This window comes from Triticum aestivum, chromosome 4A (assembly GCF_018294505.1).
Source record: "Triticum aestivum cultivar Chinese Spring chromosome 4A, IWGSC CS RefSeq v2.1, whole genome shotgun sequence".
NCBI classification, from domain to species: domain Eukaryota; kingdom Viridiplantae; phylum Streptophyta; class Magnoliopsida; order Poales; family Poaceae; genus Triticum; species Triticum aestivum.
The window spans coordinates 709422867-709439033 of record NC_057803.1 but is presented as its reverse complement, the minus strand read 5'-3'; positions in this window follow the sequence as shown (position 1 = coordinate 709439033).

Genomic DNA, 16167 nt, shown 5'->3' with positions numbered 1-16167 from the left:
CCGACATCAAAAATGAGCTTCAGGCTCTTGGCGCCACTGAGATTACCAAGCATGAAATCGTCAAGACACTACTGAGATCACTTGACAGCTCGTTTGACACCCTTGCCCTCATGATACAAGAACGTCCTGACTTCAAGACACTCGATCCGTCTGATATACTTGAGAGGCTCAACACACATGAGTTCCAGCTTTCTGAGAAAAGAGATATCTATGGTCTCAATTATGGCCGAACTCGCGCTTTGAAGGCAAAAGTTGTTTCCTCATATGAAGAAGAATCTGACTGCGGTTCTGATGATCCCGAAGACATTGGAAAGGAACTTGCCATGCTTGTGAAGAAGTTCCAGAAGTTCACCAAGAAGAAGGGCTTCAGAAAGTCTTCACGATCTAGCTCAAGAAATGATGAAGCTTCCACTCATGACAACAAGAAGAGAACATGTCACAAGTGCAAGAAACCTGGACACTATATCTCTGAGTGTCCACAGTGGGACAATGAGAAGAAGAAGAAGAAGAAGAAGAGCAAGGAATATGATTCTGATGACAAGAAGAAGAAGAAATCTTCAAAGTCTTCTTCTAAGTCCTCATCAAGATCTTCATCACATAAGAAGAGCTCATCTGGCAAGGCTCGTGCTTTTGTTGGCAAGGAAATGGATTTAGAGGAGGAGTCTGCTTCTGAGGAGGCGGAGGTGGAGTCTGAAGAAGAGTCCGACCCTGGCGTTGCAAGTCTGGCTCTAGCCACAGCCTATGTTGCCAAGTCCATCTTCAACACTGAAGACAATGACTTCCACACCAACGCTGAAGCTGATGACATGGATGATCCTGCTCCCACCTACTGCTTCATGGCACGTGGTGCCAAGGTAAAATCACGTGATGCTTACTTTCAAACATCAAGTGAAGATGACTCTGATTGTGAATCCAAACCCAGCTACAAAACACTTGCTAAAATTGCTACTGAACAACAAAGGACTATGGAACATACTCAAAAACTGTTAGACAAAAGCGATGACCTGTTGGACGCGGAAATGACACGTTCATAGTCCTTAGTTGAAGACATAAAAAATCTTCATGCTAAGTACCAAGAACTTGAAAGTCTTCATGAGACGCTCTCAACCACTTATGAAAAGCTCTCCTATGATTATCTTCAAAGGAAGCAAGAGCTTGAGAAATTGAAAGCGGCTCATGAAGATCTTCAAAAAGAGAATGAGTCATTTCACGCTCAACAGATCAGTTCCGCTCAGGATGGATTTGAACCACCATGTCTGAAATGCATTGAGCGTGATAACGCTACCTCTGTTGCTGAATGTTCCACTGCTGCTACTGTTGCTTTGTCTTCAACTACTGATGTGGTAGCTAACCCCTCTATTGAAGATACCACTACTATTGCTGATGAAAATGCTAGGTTGAATACATTGCTTGAAACAGAGATGTATAAAAGTCTGATAGGACATTAGACACTTTGCGATGTCCTAAAAAAGCAGATTCTGAACCGAAACCCTAGGAAAGAGGGTGTTGGGTTCGAGAGGAAAATGAATGCTGATGGTTCCTACTGGAAGCCTGAGCAGTATCCCAAAACCACATGGGTTGCTGCAAAGGAACCTTCAATGGATCCATCCACTTTATCTGGCTTTACCTGTGATAATCCTATTATCATTGATGAATCCTTTGATGCAAACTATAAACTGTTCAAAAATCAGAATGGTGAAGTGTTTGCCAGGTATATTGGTACTAACTGTAGGAATGGACCACCTATGAAGAAGATCTGGGTTCCCAAAAGCTATCTTGAGAATCTTCCAGTGAATGTCATCATGACACCACCAGGGAAGAAGACAAACCCCAGACCAAAGGCATCATATGGTCCAACGGCTTCATATAGATACAGGACTCACTTGAGTCACCCTAACGCCAATGTTTTGCAGGGAAATCATACTCAAACTTATGAATATGAATGTGTGTCTTCAAACCACTATGTTCATAGGACTAAGAACTTTTCTGCTTATTCATATGAGTATCATTCATCTCCTGCAAGGTTATTTGCTAGGGCTTCAAAGCCAAAATTCTTAGATGCTGCACTTAGACTCATTGCTTCTAAGCCACCCCTGAAGATGTGGGTGGTGAAGAAGAATTAACTCTCTTTTGCAGAATATGGTCTCCAGCTAGCAATCAAAGGTGTCCGATACTATTGCTGGGGACCTAAAACATATTAAGGGACGCATGATAAAATGACTTACTATGTGAATCGTTTACCTGTCATACTGTGTGTTCTAACCTTGATCTAAGCTGTGATAATCCTTGTGTGCGTCAAATGCTTATGCTTCACAACATACCTTGTGAAGCCTATCCTCCTAACTGCACTGTAGGGAATGACACCTCGTGCTTCAGAATGGAATATGGACAGCGGATGCACTAATCATATGACTGGTGATCGAAGTCTTCTCATGGACTCAACCTTACGTCCATCCGACAAGAGTCACATCACATTTGCTGACACTGGTAAAAGCAAGGTATTGGGTCTAGGTAGAGTTGCAATCTCAAAGGATCAACACATGGATAAAGTGATGCTTGTTGAATCCCTAGGGTTCAACTTAATGTCTGTCTCAATGATTTGTGACTTGAACATGATTGTGCTATTAGGAAAATATCGTTGCCTTGTATTAATGGAATCTGACAAGTCTCTAGTCTTTGAAGGGTATCGGAAAGATGATCTATACATGGTAGATTTCTCAGCAGGTCCACAGCTTGCCGTATGTCTTCTTGCGAAAGCTTCAGAATGCTGGCTTTGGCATCGGAGGCTGGGGCATGCTGGCATGAGGAACTTACACACACTCGTCAAGAAGAAGCATGTCATAGGCATCGAGGGTGTCAAGTTCAAGAAAGATCATTTGTGCAGTGCCTGCGAAGCTGGAAAGATGACTAGGGCGAAGCACCCCTCGAAGACAATCATGACGACATCTCAACCCTTCGAGCTGTTACACATGGACTTATTTGGCCCTACTCACTACTCTACCCTCACAACAACAGCTTGTCTCTATGGCTTCGTCATTGTTGATGACTACTCAAGATATACATGGGTGCACATAATTCTCTACAAGACTGAAGTATAAGATGTCTTTAGACGCTTTGCAAATCGAGCCATGAACAATTATGGCGTCAAGATCAAGCATATCAGAAGTGATAACGGCACTGAATTCAAGAACACCGGGCTTGATCTCTATCTGGATACAATGGGGATCACTCATGAGTTTTCTGCTCCATACACACCTCAGCAAAATGGCATTGTTGAGCGCAAGAACAGAACCCTCATTGAGATGGCTCGAACAATGCTCGATGAGTAAAAGACACCAAGAAAGTTCTGGCCTGAAGCTATTGATACAACATGTCACATCATCAACCGTGTTTACCTCCACAAGCTTCTAAGCAAAACACCCTATGAGCTCCTTACTGGCAAGAAGCCAAATGTTAGTTACTTCAGAGTCTTTGGTGCTAGGTGCTGGATCAAGGATCCCCATCACAAGTCAAAATTTGCACCTAAAGCTCACGAAGGCTTCATGCTCGGTTATGGAAAGGACTCGCACTCTTACAGAGTCTTCAACCTCTGTCACTACAAAATCATTGAAACTGTGGACGTGCGATTTGATGAAACCAATGGTTCACAAAGAGAGCTTCTGCCAAGTACACTTGATGAAGCTCCGTCCAGCAAATCAATCAAGCTGATGGGAACAGGTGAAATCATGCCCTCTGAAGCACAGCCTGAAGGAACTTATCATTTCTGCACCAAACCAGACTGAAGACAATGCTCAGACCAAAGACAATCCTCCCAATGATGACAATGATCAGCATGAGCAAGGTCTTCGTCCAGTTCATTCTCGTGTTGCAAATGAAGTACAAATTGAGAAGATAATTGATAGCATCAATGCACCTGATCCACTTACTCGCTCAAGAGCAACACAGTTAGCAAATTTCTGTGGGCATTTTTCATTTGTGTCAATATCAGAACCCAAGAAAGTTGCTGAAGCCTTTATGGAACCTGAATGGATTCAAGCCATGCAAGAAGAACTTCAACAGTTCAAGCTGAATAATGTTTGGGAACTTGTCAAGCACCCTGACCCTCACAAGCATAACATTATTGGCACAAAATGGATATATCAAAACAAGCAAGATGAGCATGGTCAAGTCGTCAGAAACAAAGCACGTCTTGTGGCTCAAGGATATACTCAAGTTGAAGGAATTGACTTCGATGAAACATTTGCTCCTGTAGCTAGGCTTGATGCTATTCGCATACTGCTAGCCTATGCTAACCATCACAACATCCTACTATATCAAATGGATGTGAAGAGTGCATTCCTCAACGGCAAGATAGAAGAAGAAGTGTGCGTTGCTCAACCACCTGGCTTTGAAGATCCAAAACATCCTGATATGGTGTACAAACTAAACAAAGCACTGTATGGCCTCAAACAAGCTCCTCGCGCTTGGTATGATACGATCAAAGACTTCCTGAAGAGCAAAGGCTTCAAACCTGGATCCCTCGATCCCACACTCTTCACGAAGACATATGATGTTGAACTGTTTGTGTGCCAAATATATGTGGATGATATTATCTTCGGCTGCACAAACCAGAAGTATAGTGATGAGTTTGGATACATGATGCAAGAGCAATATCAGATGTCCATGATGGGTGAGCTGAAGTTCTTCCTTGGTCTTCAAATTCGTCAGCAAAGGAATGGCATCTTCGTATCTCAAGAAAAATATCTCAAAGACCGTCTGAAGAAGTTTGGAATGCAAGACTACAAAGGTTACACGATGCCAATGCCAGCCAAACACCATCTTGGTCCCGACGACAATGGTAAAGAGTTCGATCAAAAGGTATACCGCTCCATGATTGGTTCCTTACTTTACCTATGTGCATCTAGGCCAGATATTATGCTTAGTGTTTGCATGTGTGCTCGATTCCAAGCGGCACCAAAGGAATCGCATCACTTAGCTGTGAAGCGAATTCTTAGATATTTGGCTTACACCCCAACACTCGGATTATGGTATCGGCTCAAGATTTGACTTGGTTGGATTCTCGAATGCTGATTATGCTGGATACAAGGTTGATCGCAAGTCTACATCAGGCACATGTCACTTTCTGGGACGATCACTTGTCTGTTGGTCTTCAAACAAGCAAAACTGTGTATCACTCTCAACTGCTGAATCTGAATACATTGCTGCTGGATCTTGCTGCACTCAGCTTCTGTGGATGAAGCAAACTCTCAAGGACTATGGCATCAATCTGAAACAAGTACCTCTCTTCTGCGACAACGAAAGCGCAATCAAGATTGCCAACAATCCAGTCCAACACTCGAAGACAAAGCACATTGAAATTCGTCATCACTTTCTTAGAGATCATGTCATGAAGAAAGATATTGACATCATTCATGTCAACACTGAAGAGCAACTGGCAGATAAAAGCCCTTGGATGAGAAAAGGTTTTGCAAGTTACTGTGTGAGCTAAATATCTTGGAATCCTCAAATGTCCTGTGATCAGGCACACATCCTAACACTTATGCATGTTGATGACATAGATGTGCAACACACGAAGTAAAGTATATCTTCAATCAATGAAGACTTACATTCTGAGTGTGAATACATTAATGTGGAATTTGACTTTGGAGCGCCACGATAATTGTGCGCCGTGTCTGGGTCTAATACTTCCTATACAGTGGGTAACGCCACCACCAAATTTCTTGGTTTGAAGTGATTCACTCATGGCGTTATTGTTGAATATCTTCGCATTTGATGCGTCTTCAACTTTCAACTTATCTTCCTGATTTACTTCACTAGGTCGATTTGATTGCTTTCTCATATATATATACTAGTATTCGGTCCTCTACAGCATTCACTTATAGCTATGTCTTCCTTGTTGAATCTTTTGAACTAAGTGAATGTGATCGGACCCTAATCTCTCTATGCTTACTATCTCAAAATCTATCTGTCCAAATCATATGCATTCTATTGAAACTGTCGAATGTCTTCTCTGCATCCTTGTCAGCAGAAGACACAGAGACAAACATCAAGTCCTTTTAAATGATTCATCATTATTGTTGAAATCCGGAGAAGCCAAAACAACCATCCGACAAACTTGGCAGGCGTGGGAACGTGGGACAACTCTGAGTATGTTGCATGCTTGCCATGTGTCCCTCAGATGTGAATAGGCAAGGGCACCTGCGTAATTGCGCTATGCTGCACACCTTCTTATAAATATGTGTCCCTTGCGGTCAAGAAAACCTTCTTCCACCTCTCCACCTCGTCAAAACCCTAGCACCACCGCTAGCTCTCGACGACGCCAGCGACGAAGCGCTTAGCTGCCGCGACTTCTCCGACACCGTCCTCACGCCGGCCGCGGACATTGTCATCTCCGCCGCCGCCGTAGGTGTCCTCCGTCGCCAAGTTAGGGCACGGTGGATTGAACTGCTCGTCTCCTATTCATCCCATCTAGCAGTTCTTCGTGTGGTAAATATAACTCTATTTTTACCATCTTTTTGATCCTCAAGGATTCATCCTATTTACCAAAATTGGTTTCTACCTATACGATGTTAGATCTATTCTGTTTGCATCTCATACTGCCTAGTATATTAACTTAAACTTCATATCTAGTTAGATTCCTCACTTGTACTTATTCACGGATTCGTATAAATCTGGAACCAACTCTCAACATATAAGTGAATGTCTTCTCAACATGAGGTCAATGTCTTCAAACTGATTTATCTTCAAAATCTTCTAAGAATGCATATGACCTCTTCCCCTTCCCTCGCATCTCTAATGCTGTCACGGGTACATGTCTGTGGGAGAATCCCTTGGTTCTCATAGTCTGCATTCGTTTGCAGAATTCCTACAGCAACACATTAACTCTCCTGAAGCTAGTTCATGTTTGACCAGCAAGCGAAAGCCCTTGAAGCTTTTGAACATATTGAAGCCATTCAGTTTGAAGTTCAGGGCTGCAGAGAAGTCAGTGAGGAAGGGTGGCAGACAGCGTTGTCGGTGTACTAGAGTAGGGGTACCCTAGTATCCCGAACTTGTGCACGGGCAGTTGCAGCACCCCGCGGCAAGGCTTGCCGGGCGACCGCCAAGGTCCTTCGTGGTTCCCTTGGAGCCATTCAAGAACAAAGTATTCAAGCCAAGGAGACAAGGCCCCGGCAAGAGGAGCTTGCCGGGAAGGCCAACCAAGGCATTTCAAGGAACTTGCCGCGACGCGCCACGCGTCCCGGCAAGACCCGGTGAGCGACAAGCTTCCGGACGCGACAAGACAACGGCCGCGGCAAGGCGCTTGCCACAACAAGTTATCACTCTGCACCCACGCTCCAGCGCATCCACCAACGTGTCGCCCTGGGGCCTTCCCAGGCACGCGTGGCAGGAGGCTGAGCAGCTAGCGGTGCGAGGTGTCAAACGACGCTGACAAGATTGCCATCGTGGCGAACGGTGGCGTCCCTGACGGTCCTTTTCTGCACTGTTTGGGCGACACAGACGGGCATTTAATGCCTTTGTCCCCTGCCGTCAGGGTTAGGTAGGATGCACTGTGCAGGTAGTTGTACCAACCACAACTCCTTTTCCATTTTTACCCTCGTCTGCGTTGCCACCTGTCGGTGACCCCTTGAGCGTATAAAAGGAGGCCCATGCGCAACGTAGAGGGGGTTCGGACCCGGAAAATCACACACGCTCGGTCTCATTAGCAGCTAGAGCGTACTGTAGCACTCAGCGCTCTTGAGCAAGAACACAATACAATCAGACAAGCAGCAGTAGGAGTATTATCTCTCCGGAGAGCTCCGAAGCTGGGTAAAATGCTCGTGTGCTTCGCCTCGATCTGCTCTTCGTGCGATCTCCGCCCCCCGCCGAACCGAAAGGGGCTCGGTCCGCCGGTCCCATAGGTGTTCGTGGATCAGTTTCCCCGACATCTTTGGCGCGCCAGGTAGGGGGCGTCGAGGTTGTGTGAACCTGATCTGGCGTTCACACGAGCCAGATCTTCTTCTTCACCAACATGCCACCGAAGAAGAAGACTTCGGCGGCAGCTGCTCCGTCCACGTCGATCCCACCACCACCGGAGCAAGCGGGTGGTGGAGTAGACGCCGGCGGAAGAACGGACGTCGACGAGGAAGCTCACGATGCTGCCAGGTCCAAGGACAAGGTTGCACAGACCTCGGCGTCCGTACATGTACCGCGCCCATCTCAGGTGGCGCAGGACCGACAGCGTCATGGTACTCGCAGTACCATACGTTTGTTGGGCCAAGATCGAGCTGGTGGATCTCGGGGTGCTCAAGACCAGCATGCACGCCAACATGCTGGCACGAGCGAGCACGGTCGCCTGGACGGGATACTGCTCCTTCTAACATAGTTAGAAGTCCGAGCATATCCCGCTCCTCGCACCGTTCGCCACTGCCACCCACCACTCCAGCAGAAGCTTTGGCGCGAGCTCAACTGCTCCTGGATTACCCTCCAGCGGAAGACAAGACTGACCAATGGAGGGCCACCATTCAGAGTCTCATCGGCTTTGCCAACGGCGACACTCCGCGGCAGCCAAGTGCATCGCGGCCGCGGCAGGACTGCCAGGCACGAGCCGGTGGCGACGAAACCGGTGGGGGTGCAACCACCATGCACTCTCCACCCCGAAGGCCAAGATCGCCGACTCGTCGGATCCACCTCGACAGCGACTCCACCGCATCATCAGATCCACGAGCTCGTCGCGATCAGCGCCAAGTTCTTCACGAACGACAGCAAGAAGACGCTCGTACTCGCATCGAGCGCCGAAGAGAAGCGCGACGTCAATCCGACAAGCGCGCTGGGCCCTCTGTTGACATGCATGCGCCAGGGGAACCAGGCGACTTGCCGTACGCGGTAGGTTGCCCTGCGTTCACTCGTGAGCTGCGGCAAGTCCAGTGGCCCAGCACGAAGAATTTCAAGCCAGATGTACCAGAGAAGTACGACGGCAAGTCGCATCCGTCGGAGTTCCTCAGCATCTACACCATCGCGGTGCAAGCTGCTGGGGGACGGGACGACAAGATCCTTGCCAACTACTTCCCGCTGGTGCTCAAGCCCAATGTCAGATCCTGGCTCATGCACTTGCCGGACAACTCCATATCCTCCTGGGCAGACCTGTGCCATCAGTTTGTCGGCGCCTTTACAGGCGGCCACAAGCCTCATGGCCAAGAGAGCGACCTTCATCTGCTCGCCCAGAAGGAAGGAGAGCCCCTGCGCAAGTACATTCAGAGATTCAGCCGTGTACAGCACAACATCCCAGATGTCCACCCTGCCGCGGTAATCAGCGCGTTCCATCAGAACGTGCGAAACCGCAGGATGCGGGAGGAGATGGCGATGTGCAAGATCAGAGACGTCAGTGAGCTATATGCCCTGGCCGACAAGTGTGCACGTGCTGAGGAAGGGAGGAAACTCCCCGGAGAGAATACAGGAGCAGGAGGATCTGATAGTGAGGAGACTGCCCCGGCAAGGAAAAACCGGCGGCGGAACAACAGGAAGAAGAAAGGCAAAGAGGTGCTAGTCGTTGAGCAGTCCGGCAAGAAAGCCAAAGCTGGTAGCTCCGGCAAGGAGGTTGCCGCAGCTGTGGCGGTCGCCGACAAGCAGGACGGCACCAACAAGCAGTACTGCAAGATCCACCGCACCAAGGGCCATGACCTCCAGAGCTGCAAGAAGGTCGAGCAGCTTGTCGAGCAGCAAAAGGCTGAATACGAGCGACGCGACAAGGAGAAAGCCCAGGAAGGTGCTGGAGGAGCCGGCAAGAAACGTCCCGGCCGAGGAGGACGCCGCGGCAAGGCCAAGCAGCGGCAAGGAGACAGACCTCCCCGCGGCCGCGACAAGGATGAAGATGACGACGACGATGAAGATATGGATGATGACGAGACCGATGAGCAGGAGTTCTAGAAAGCCACAGAGGTCCTGTGCATTGACGGTGGTGCTTCTCTACATACTTCACACCGCCAGCTCAAGCCGTGGGTGCGGGAAGTCAATGCAGCAGAACCACCCATCGAGTCACGCAAGCCTCTGAAATGGTCCTGCACGCTTATCATCTTTGATATTGAGGACCACCCTGATCGCATAACTGCGGTCGGGTGCTTGCCGATGTTGGTTTCACCAACTATCCGCAACCTCAAGGTCACTAAGATGCTAGTTGACGGCGGGGCCGGCTTGAACCTGATCTCCTCCGTGGTACTCCAAAAGCTTCAGATCCCTGATGGCGAGCTCGAAGAGACCGGCACATTCCAAGGAATCAATCCGGGAAGGAGCAAGCCGAAGGGAAAGATCACGTTGCCGGTAACATTTGGCAGTGAGTTGAACTTCAGGACTGAGAGGGTCACTTTTGACGTTGCTGATTTTCCATTACCCTACAATGGGATACTCGGCCGTCCAGCACTCGCCAAGTTCATGGCAGCCTCTCACTATGCATACAACGTGCTGAAGATGCCAGGCCCGATAAGTGTCATCTCTGTCCCTGGCGACAAGAAGGATGCTCTTATCTGCGCCGACAAGATCTACCGGGAAGCAGCAGCCGCAACAGATCGCAAGTCACTTGCCGTTGAAGCTCCCGGGGGGAAGAAGAAGACCAAGTCCGGCAAGAGCTCTGATGCCCACTCCGGCAAGCGCACCTCTTCGGAGTGCTGCGCTACCGTCGAGGACGCACCATCGAGCTCCACCGGCAAGTGTAAGAAGACAATGGCAGCTCCACCAGAGACCAAGAAGGTGTCCGCCAAGGAGGACGGCACTGGTGGTACCTTCACCATCAGTGCCACTCTCGACCCTAAATAGGAAAGCGCGCTCGTTGCTTTCCTGCGGGCGAACGTCGACGTGTTTGCATGGCAACCGTCTGACATCCCCGGTGTTCCCAGGAAAGTAATCGAGCACCATCTTGCCGTCTGCCCTCATGCGCGGCCCGTCAAGCAGAAAGTCAGGAAACAGGCATTGGAGCGCCAAGAATTCATTGCAGAAGAGATCAAGAAATTGGAAGCAGCAGGCCTTGTCAGAGGAGTGCTCCATCCTACGTGGTTGGCCAATCCTGTAGTCGTGCGTAAGGCAAACGGGAAATGGAGGCTTTGTATCGACTTTACCGATGTTAATAAAGCTTGTCCCAAAGACCCATTTCCCTTGCCGCGCATCGACCAGATTGTTGACTCCACGGCCGGATGTGACTTGCTTTCATTTCTTGATGCATACTCAGGATACCATCAGATCTTCATGGCAGAAGAGGATGAGGAGAAGACCGCATTCATCACCCCATGTGGCACATACTGTTTCGTACGGATGCCTTTCGGTTTAAAGAATGCTGGTTCAACATTTGCAAGGGTAGTCCATGACGCTTTTGAACCGCAAATGCACAGAAATGTGGAAGCCTACATGGATGACATAGTGGTCAAGAGCAAGGACAAGGCGACTCTGATTCAAGATTTAGACGAAACCTTTGCAAATCTGCGCAAGATCAACCTCAAGCTTAACCCCGAGAAGTGCGTGTTTGGAGTCCCCTCCGGCAAGCTTCTCGGGTTCTTTGTGTCTCAGCGGGGAATTGAAGCCAATCCCGACAAGATCAAGGCCATTGAGCAGATTGAAGCACCAAAGCGCGTCAAGGATGTACGAAGACTTGCCGGTTGCGTAGCTGCTCTCAGCAGGTTTATCTCTAGGTCTGCTGAGCGCGCCCTGCCATTTTTCAAAATATTGAAAAAGGCAGGTCCAATGAAATGGACTCCGGAGGCGGAGGCTGCGCTGCAGGACTTGAAGAGATACCTGTCCTCCACTCCAACACTTGTCGCACCTAAGCCACAAGAGAAGTTGCTGCTGTATATAGCGGCGACCAATCAAGTGGTTAGTGCTGCGTTAGTAGCGGAGAGGGAGGCGGATGATGAGCCAGCAACCACGGCAGATGCATCCAGCGACAAGCAGAGGACTTCACCGGCAAGCTCTGGTCCCGACAAGGATGGATCTGCGCAGGAGCATGAGAAGATGCAGAAGAGAATGGTGCAGCGCCCAGTTTACTTTGTCAGTTCCCTTCTGCAGGGGGCTAGGTCAAGGTACTCTGGTGTGCAGAAATTGCTTTTCGGCCTCCTCATGGCCTCGAGAAAGCTGCGCCATTACTTCCAAGCACATGAGATCACAGTCGTCACTCGTTTTCCGCTGAAGAGGATACTGCAAAATCCAGAAGCAACAGGCAGGATTGTCGAGTGGGCACTGGAACTGTCAAGCTTTGGCCTCAAGTTTGAGAGCACTTCAACTATCCAAAGCAGAGCATTGACAGAGTTCATAGTAGAATGGACGCCAACACAAGATGAAGAAATTCCAGAAACGAGCATCCCCGTCAAGGAAGCAAGCAAAGAGTGGCTGATGTACTTTGATGGTGCCTTCTCGCTGCAAGGCGCCGGTGCGGGCGTGCTACTTGTTGCACCCACCGGAGAGCACCTCAAGTACGTAGTCCAGATGCACTTTCCCAAGGAGCAAGCAACAAACAATACTGCAGAGTATGAAGGATTGCTTGCCGGTCTCAGGATCGCAGCAGACCTTGGGATCAAGAAGCTCATTGTCAGGGGTGACTCACAGCTTGTCGTCCGCCAAGTGAACAAGAATTATCAGAGTCCGTTGATGGAAGCTTACGTTGATGAAGTGAGAAAGCTAGAAGAGCACTTTGACGGCCTGCAGATGGAACATGTTCCAAGAGCTCAAAATGACATTGCCGATGGCCTGTCGAAGTGCGCTGCACTTAAGTTACCTGTGGAACCAGGAATCTTTGTGCTCAAGCTGACTCAGCCATCCGTCACACCATCAATTGGACAGGGCAAAAAGAGGAAGTTGATTTCTGATGACTATTTTACGGCAGAGCTCCCCGAAGCCGCCGCCAAGAAGGTCCTCAAAATCAACACCAAGGATGCTGAGGAGCAGTTTGTTCCGGCAAGCCTTAGGGTTTGTTCCGTTGAAGCAGACGCTCCCGGCAAGCTTTGCTCCGGCAAGCTTGCCGGGGAACATCAAGCTCCGACTGAACCGCAAGTTCTTGCCGTAGAAGCGGATGTTCCCGCAGCAGCAGATGTGACTTTAGTCCTTGTTGTCGAGCCGCAAGCTCCAACATGGGCACAGCAGATTGTCCATTTCCTTCAGACAGGAGAACTTCCCGAAGAGCAAGAAGAAGCGGAAAGAGTAGCCCGGCAGTCAAGTATGTACCAGTTTGTCGACAACACACTGTACAGAAGAAGACTCAACGGCGTGAAATTGAAGTGTATTCACCGGGAAGACGGACAAAAGCTGTTGGCAGAGATACATGGAGGCATATGTGGTCACCACATTGGCGCAAGAGCACTTGCCGGCAAAGCGTTCCGGCAAGGTTTCTTTTGGCCGACAGCCCTCCAGGATGCAACTGCACAAGTAACCAAGTGTGAAGCGTGCCAGTTCCATTCCAAGCAGATACACCAGCCAGCTCAAGCTCTCCAGACGATCCCTTTATCCTGGCCATTTTCGGTCTGGGGGCTCGACATCCTCGGCCCCTTTCCCCGAGCTGTCGGGGGCTTTGAGTACTTGTACGTTGCAATCGACAAGTTCACAAAGTGGCCGGAAGTGGAAGCAGTGAGGAAGGTGACAGCACAGTCAGCAGTCAAGTTCTTCAGGTCGATTGTTTGCCGCTTCGGGATCCCTAACAGGATCATCACCGACAACGGCACGCAATTCACGAGCCGCACCTTCATGCAGTACGTCCAAGATCTTGGCGCCAAGGTCTGCTTCGCTTCTGTTGCTCATCCGAGAAGCAACGGTCAAGCGGAGAGGGCAAATGCTGAAGTGCTGCGCGGGCTCAAGACCAGAACTTTCGACAGGCTGCACAAGTGCGGAAAGAACTGGATCGAGGAGCTGCCGGTGGTTCTTTGGTCGATCAGGACGACGCCAAATCGAGCCACTGGCCAGACACCTTTCGCTCTAGTCTATGGAGCAGAGGCAGTTCTCCCCACGGAACTCGTATACGGGTCACCTCGAGTGCTCGCTTATGATGAGCTTGAGCAAGAGCAGCTGCGACAAGATGACGCGCTGCTCCTTGAGGAGGACCGTCTTCAGGCTGCTGTACGAGCTGCTCGATACCAGCAAGCTTTGCGCCGCTACCATAGCCGCAAAGTTAATGCCAGAAGTTTCGAGGAAGGCGACCTTGTTCTTCGGCGCGTTCAGTCCGCCAAGAATTCCAACAAGTTGACGCCGAAGTGGGAAGGCCCTTACCGGGTGAAACGAGTCACTAGGCCTGGCGCTGTCCGCCTTGAGACCGAAGATGGCATTCCGGTGAGCAACTCCTGGAACATTGAGCATCTTCGTAAGTTTTACCCGTAGGGCGCGGTTGCCGGAACCCGTTCCGGCAACCACCTTTTGTACAAGTCTTGCCGATGTTGCATGTAATCCTTTGTACAAAGCCGGGCGCAGATCCCGTGCATAAGTAAAGCTCATGTGCTCCGCACATCTTGTCAATTTCATGCTTTCTACTTTTATTTGCATGCATTATCTGACACTTTGTGCAGCACCTACCCCCGGTAAGCAATAACGAGCCGTAAGGCTCCATATCTTTATTTTCTCTTCTTTCTTTTTCTCAAAAGGAAAGGAAGGTTCCCTCGCACACAAGTTTGCCGGGGGGAAGGAGAAGATAATGGTGTGGACCAGGCATCGTTCAAGGAAGTTTCGCCTTACCGGAAAGCAAACGACAGAAAAGCTAAGTTGCCAAAGTTTGAGCAATCAGTTTTAAATTTTTAAGTTATCTTCCTCGAACGACCGTGCTTTGTATGGAAAACCTGTGCGCGGAGGAACCAACTCGTAGCTAGTTGCGCCCTTACTTTGTTTTGAGTCCGCTCAACAACTTAAGTGAGCTGCGACTAGTTGCGACAAGGTTTCTTGTCGGTAGCGGCACCGCCAGCAGGCTGCTGACGTCCCGCACTCAGCGCTCGCGGCTAAGGTGCCTGCGCCGGCAAGTTCCCTAAAAGCGTAGGGCAAAACATACAAAGGAAGGAATCAAGTAAAGGAAATAACATAGCAAATCTCTACCCAAAATAGAGTTATATTACAAGATAGCTTGTCGCAGCTCTAACAGATTGTTCTCATGACATGACTAGCAGCGACAAGGAGAAAGAGAAAACGGGCGGCCTAATCTATGCGATCGCCCTCAATCCTCTTGATCCCGCTCACCTTGTCCACAATGGGTGCGACAAGGGCCTTGAGCGCTTCCAGATCAGCATCCGGCGGCAAGGACTTGAGGACGTTGGTGAAGTTGAGGCCTGGGTTGCGGAAGGCCACCTTCATCAGCACCTTCTGGAGAGCTCCTGCGCAGATCTTGCGCGACTCGTCGGCCAACTGCTTAGGGATCTTCTCCCGGAGCCGCTGGAGGGCCGTCACCACGCCTTTGAAGAACAAGCTGAGCTTGGCGCTGGGTTGGAGGTGCTCGTCGGAGGAGTACCCGAGATCCTCCATCCCCAGCTACGCCAGCTCCCCGTCGATGGCGGCGGCAAGATCCACAAGACCCTCAGTCCAGTGCTCCACAGTTTCCCTGAAGGCGTCGTGGGCGGCAGCAGCATTCGCCAGCAGCGCCTCGTCGGCCTTGATCTTCTCCGACAAGGCCACCTCCCGCTCCCTGGCACCGTCCAGCGTCTGAGTCACGGTGGCCAACTTTAACTCGAGATCTGCATTAGAATCCTTGGCGGCGCTGAGCTCCTTGCTTCTCTCAGCGAGAAGACCCTGCAGCTCGCCATGAGCGGCGGCGTCCTTCTCGCGCTCATGCTTGAGAACGGCAAGCTCCTCGCCGCTCGCCCGGAGATCAGCCTCCAACTGCGCTACCCTCGTTTCCAGCTCCTTCTTGGCGGCCTCGGCAGCTTCGGCAGTGTCCCTTGCTTCCTTGAGAGCCCCGCCAATTGCTTGCTCGCGCGCGACAAGCTCCTCCTCGTGGCTGTCAAGGTTCACCTTGCACTGCGCCAACTCTCCTTCCTGCGCAAATAGATTTTCAGCGACAAGCCGTTGTTGCTCTTCAACCTCAGCCTTCGCGAGGAGAAAAGCTTTCTGCTCCTCGGCAAGTTGCTCCCACTCCTCCACCAGGGACCGGAGAGTTTCTTGCCTCAGACCCCGGAGTTCCTCCGCGCGCTTCTCAATATCCACTCCCGCCTTCGCGACAAGCGCCTCTCGGGATGCCAGCTTGGCTTG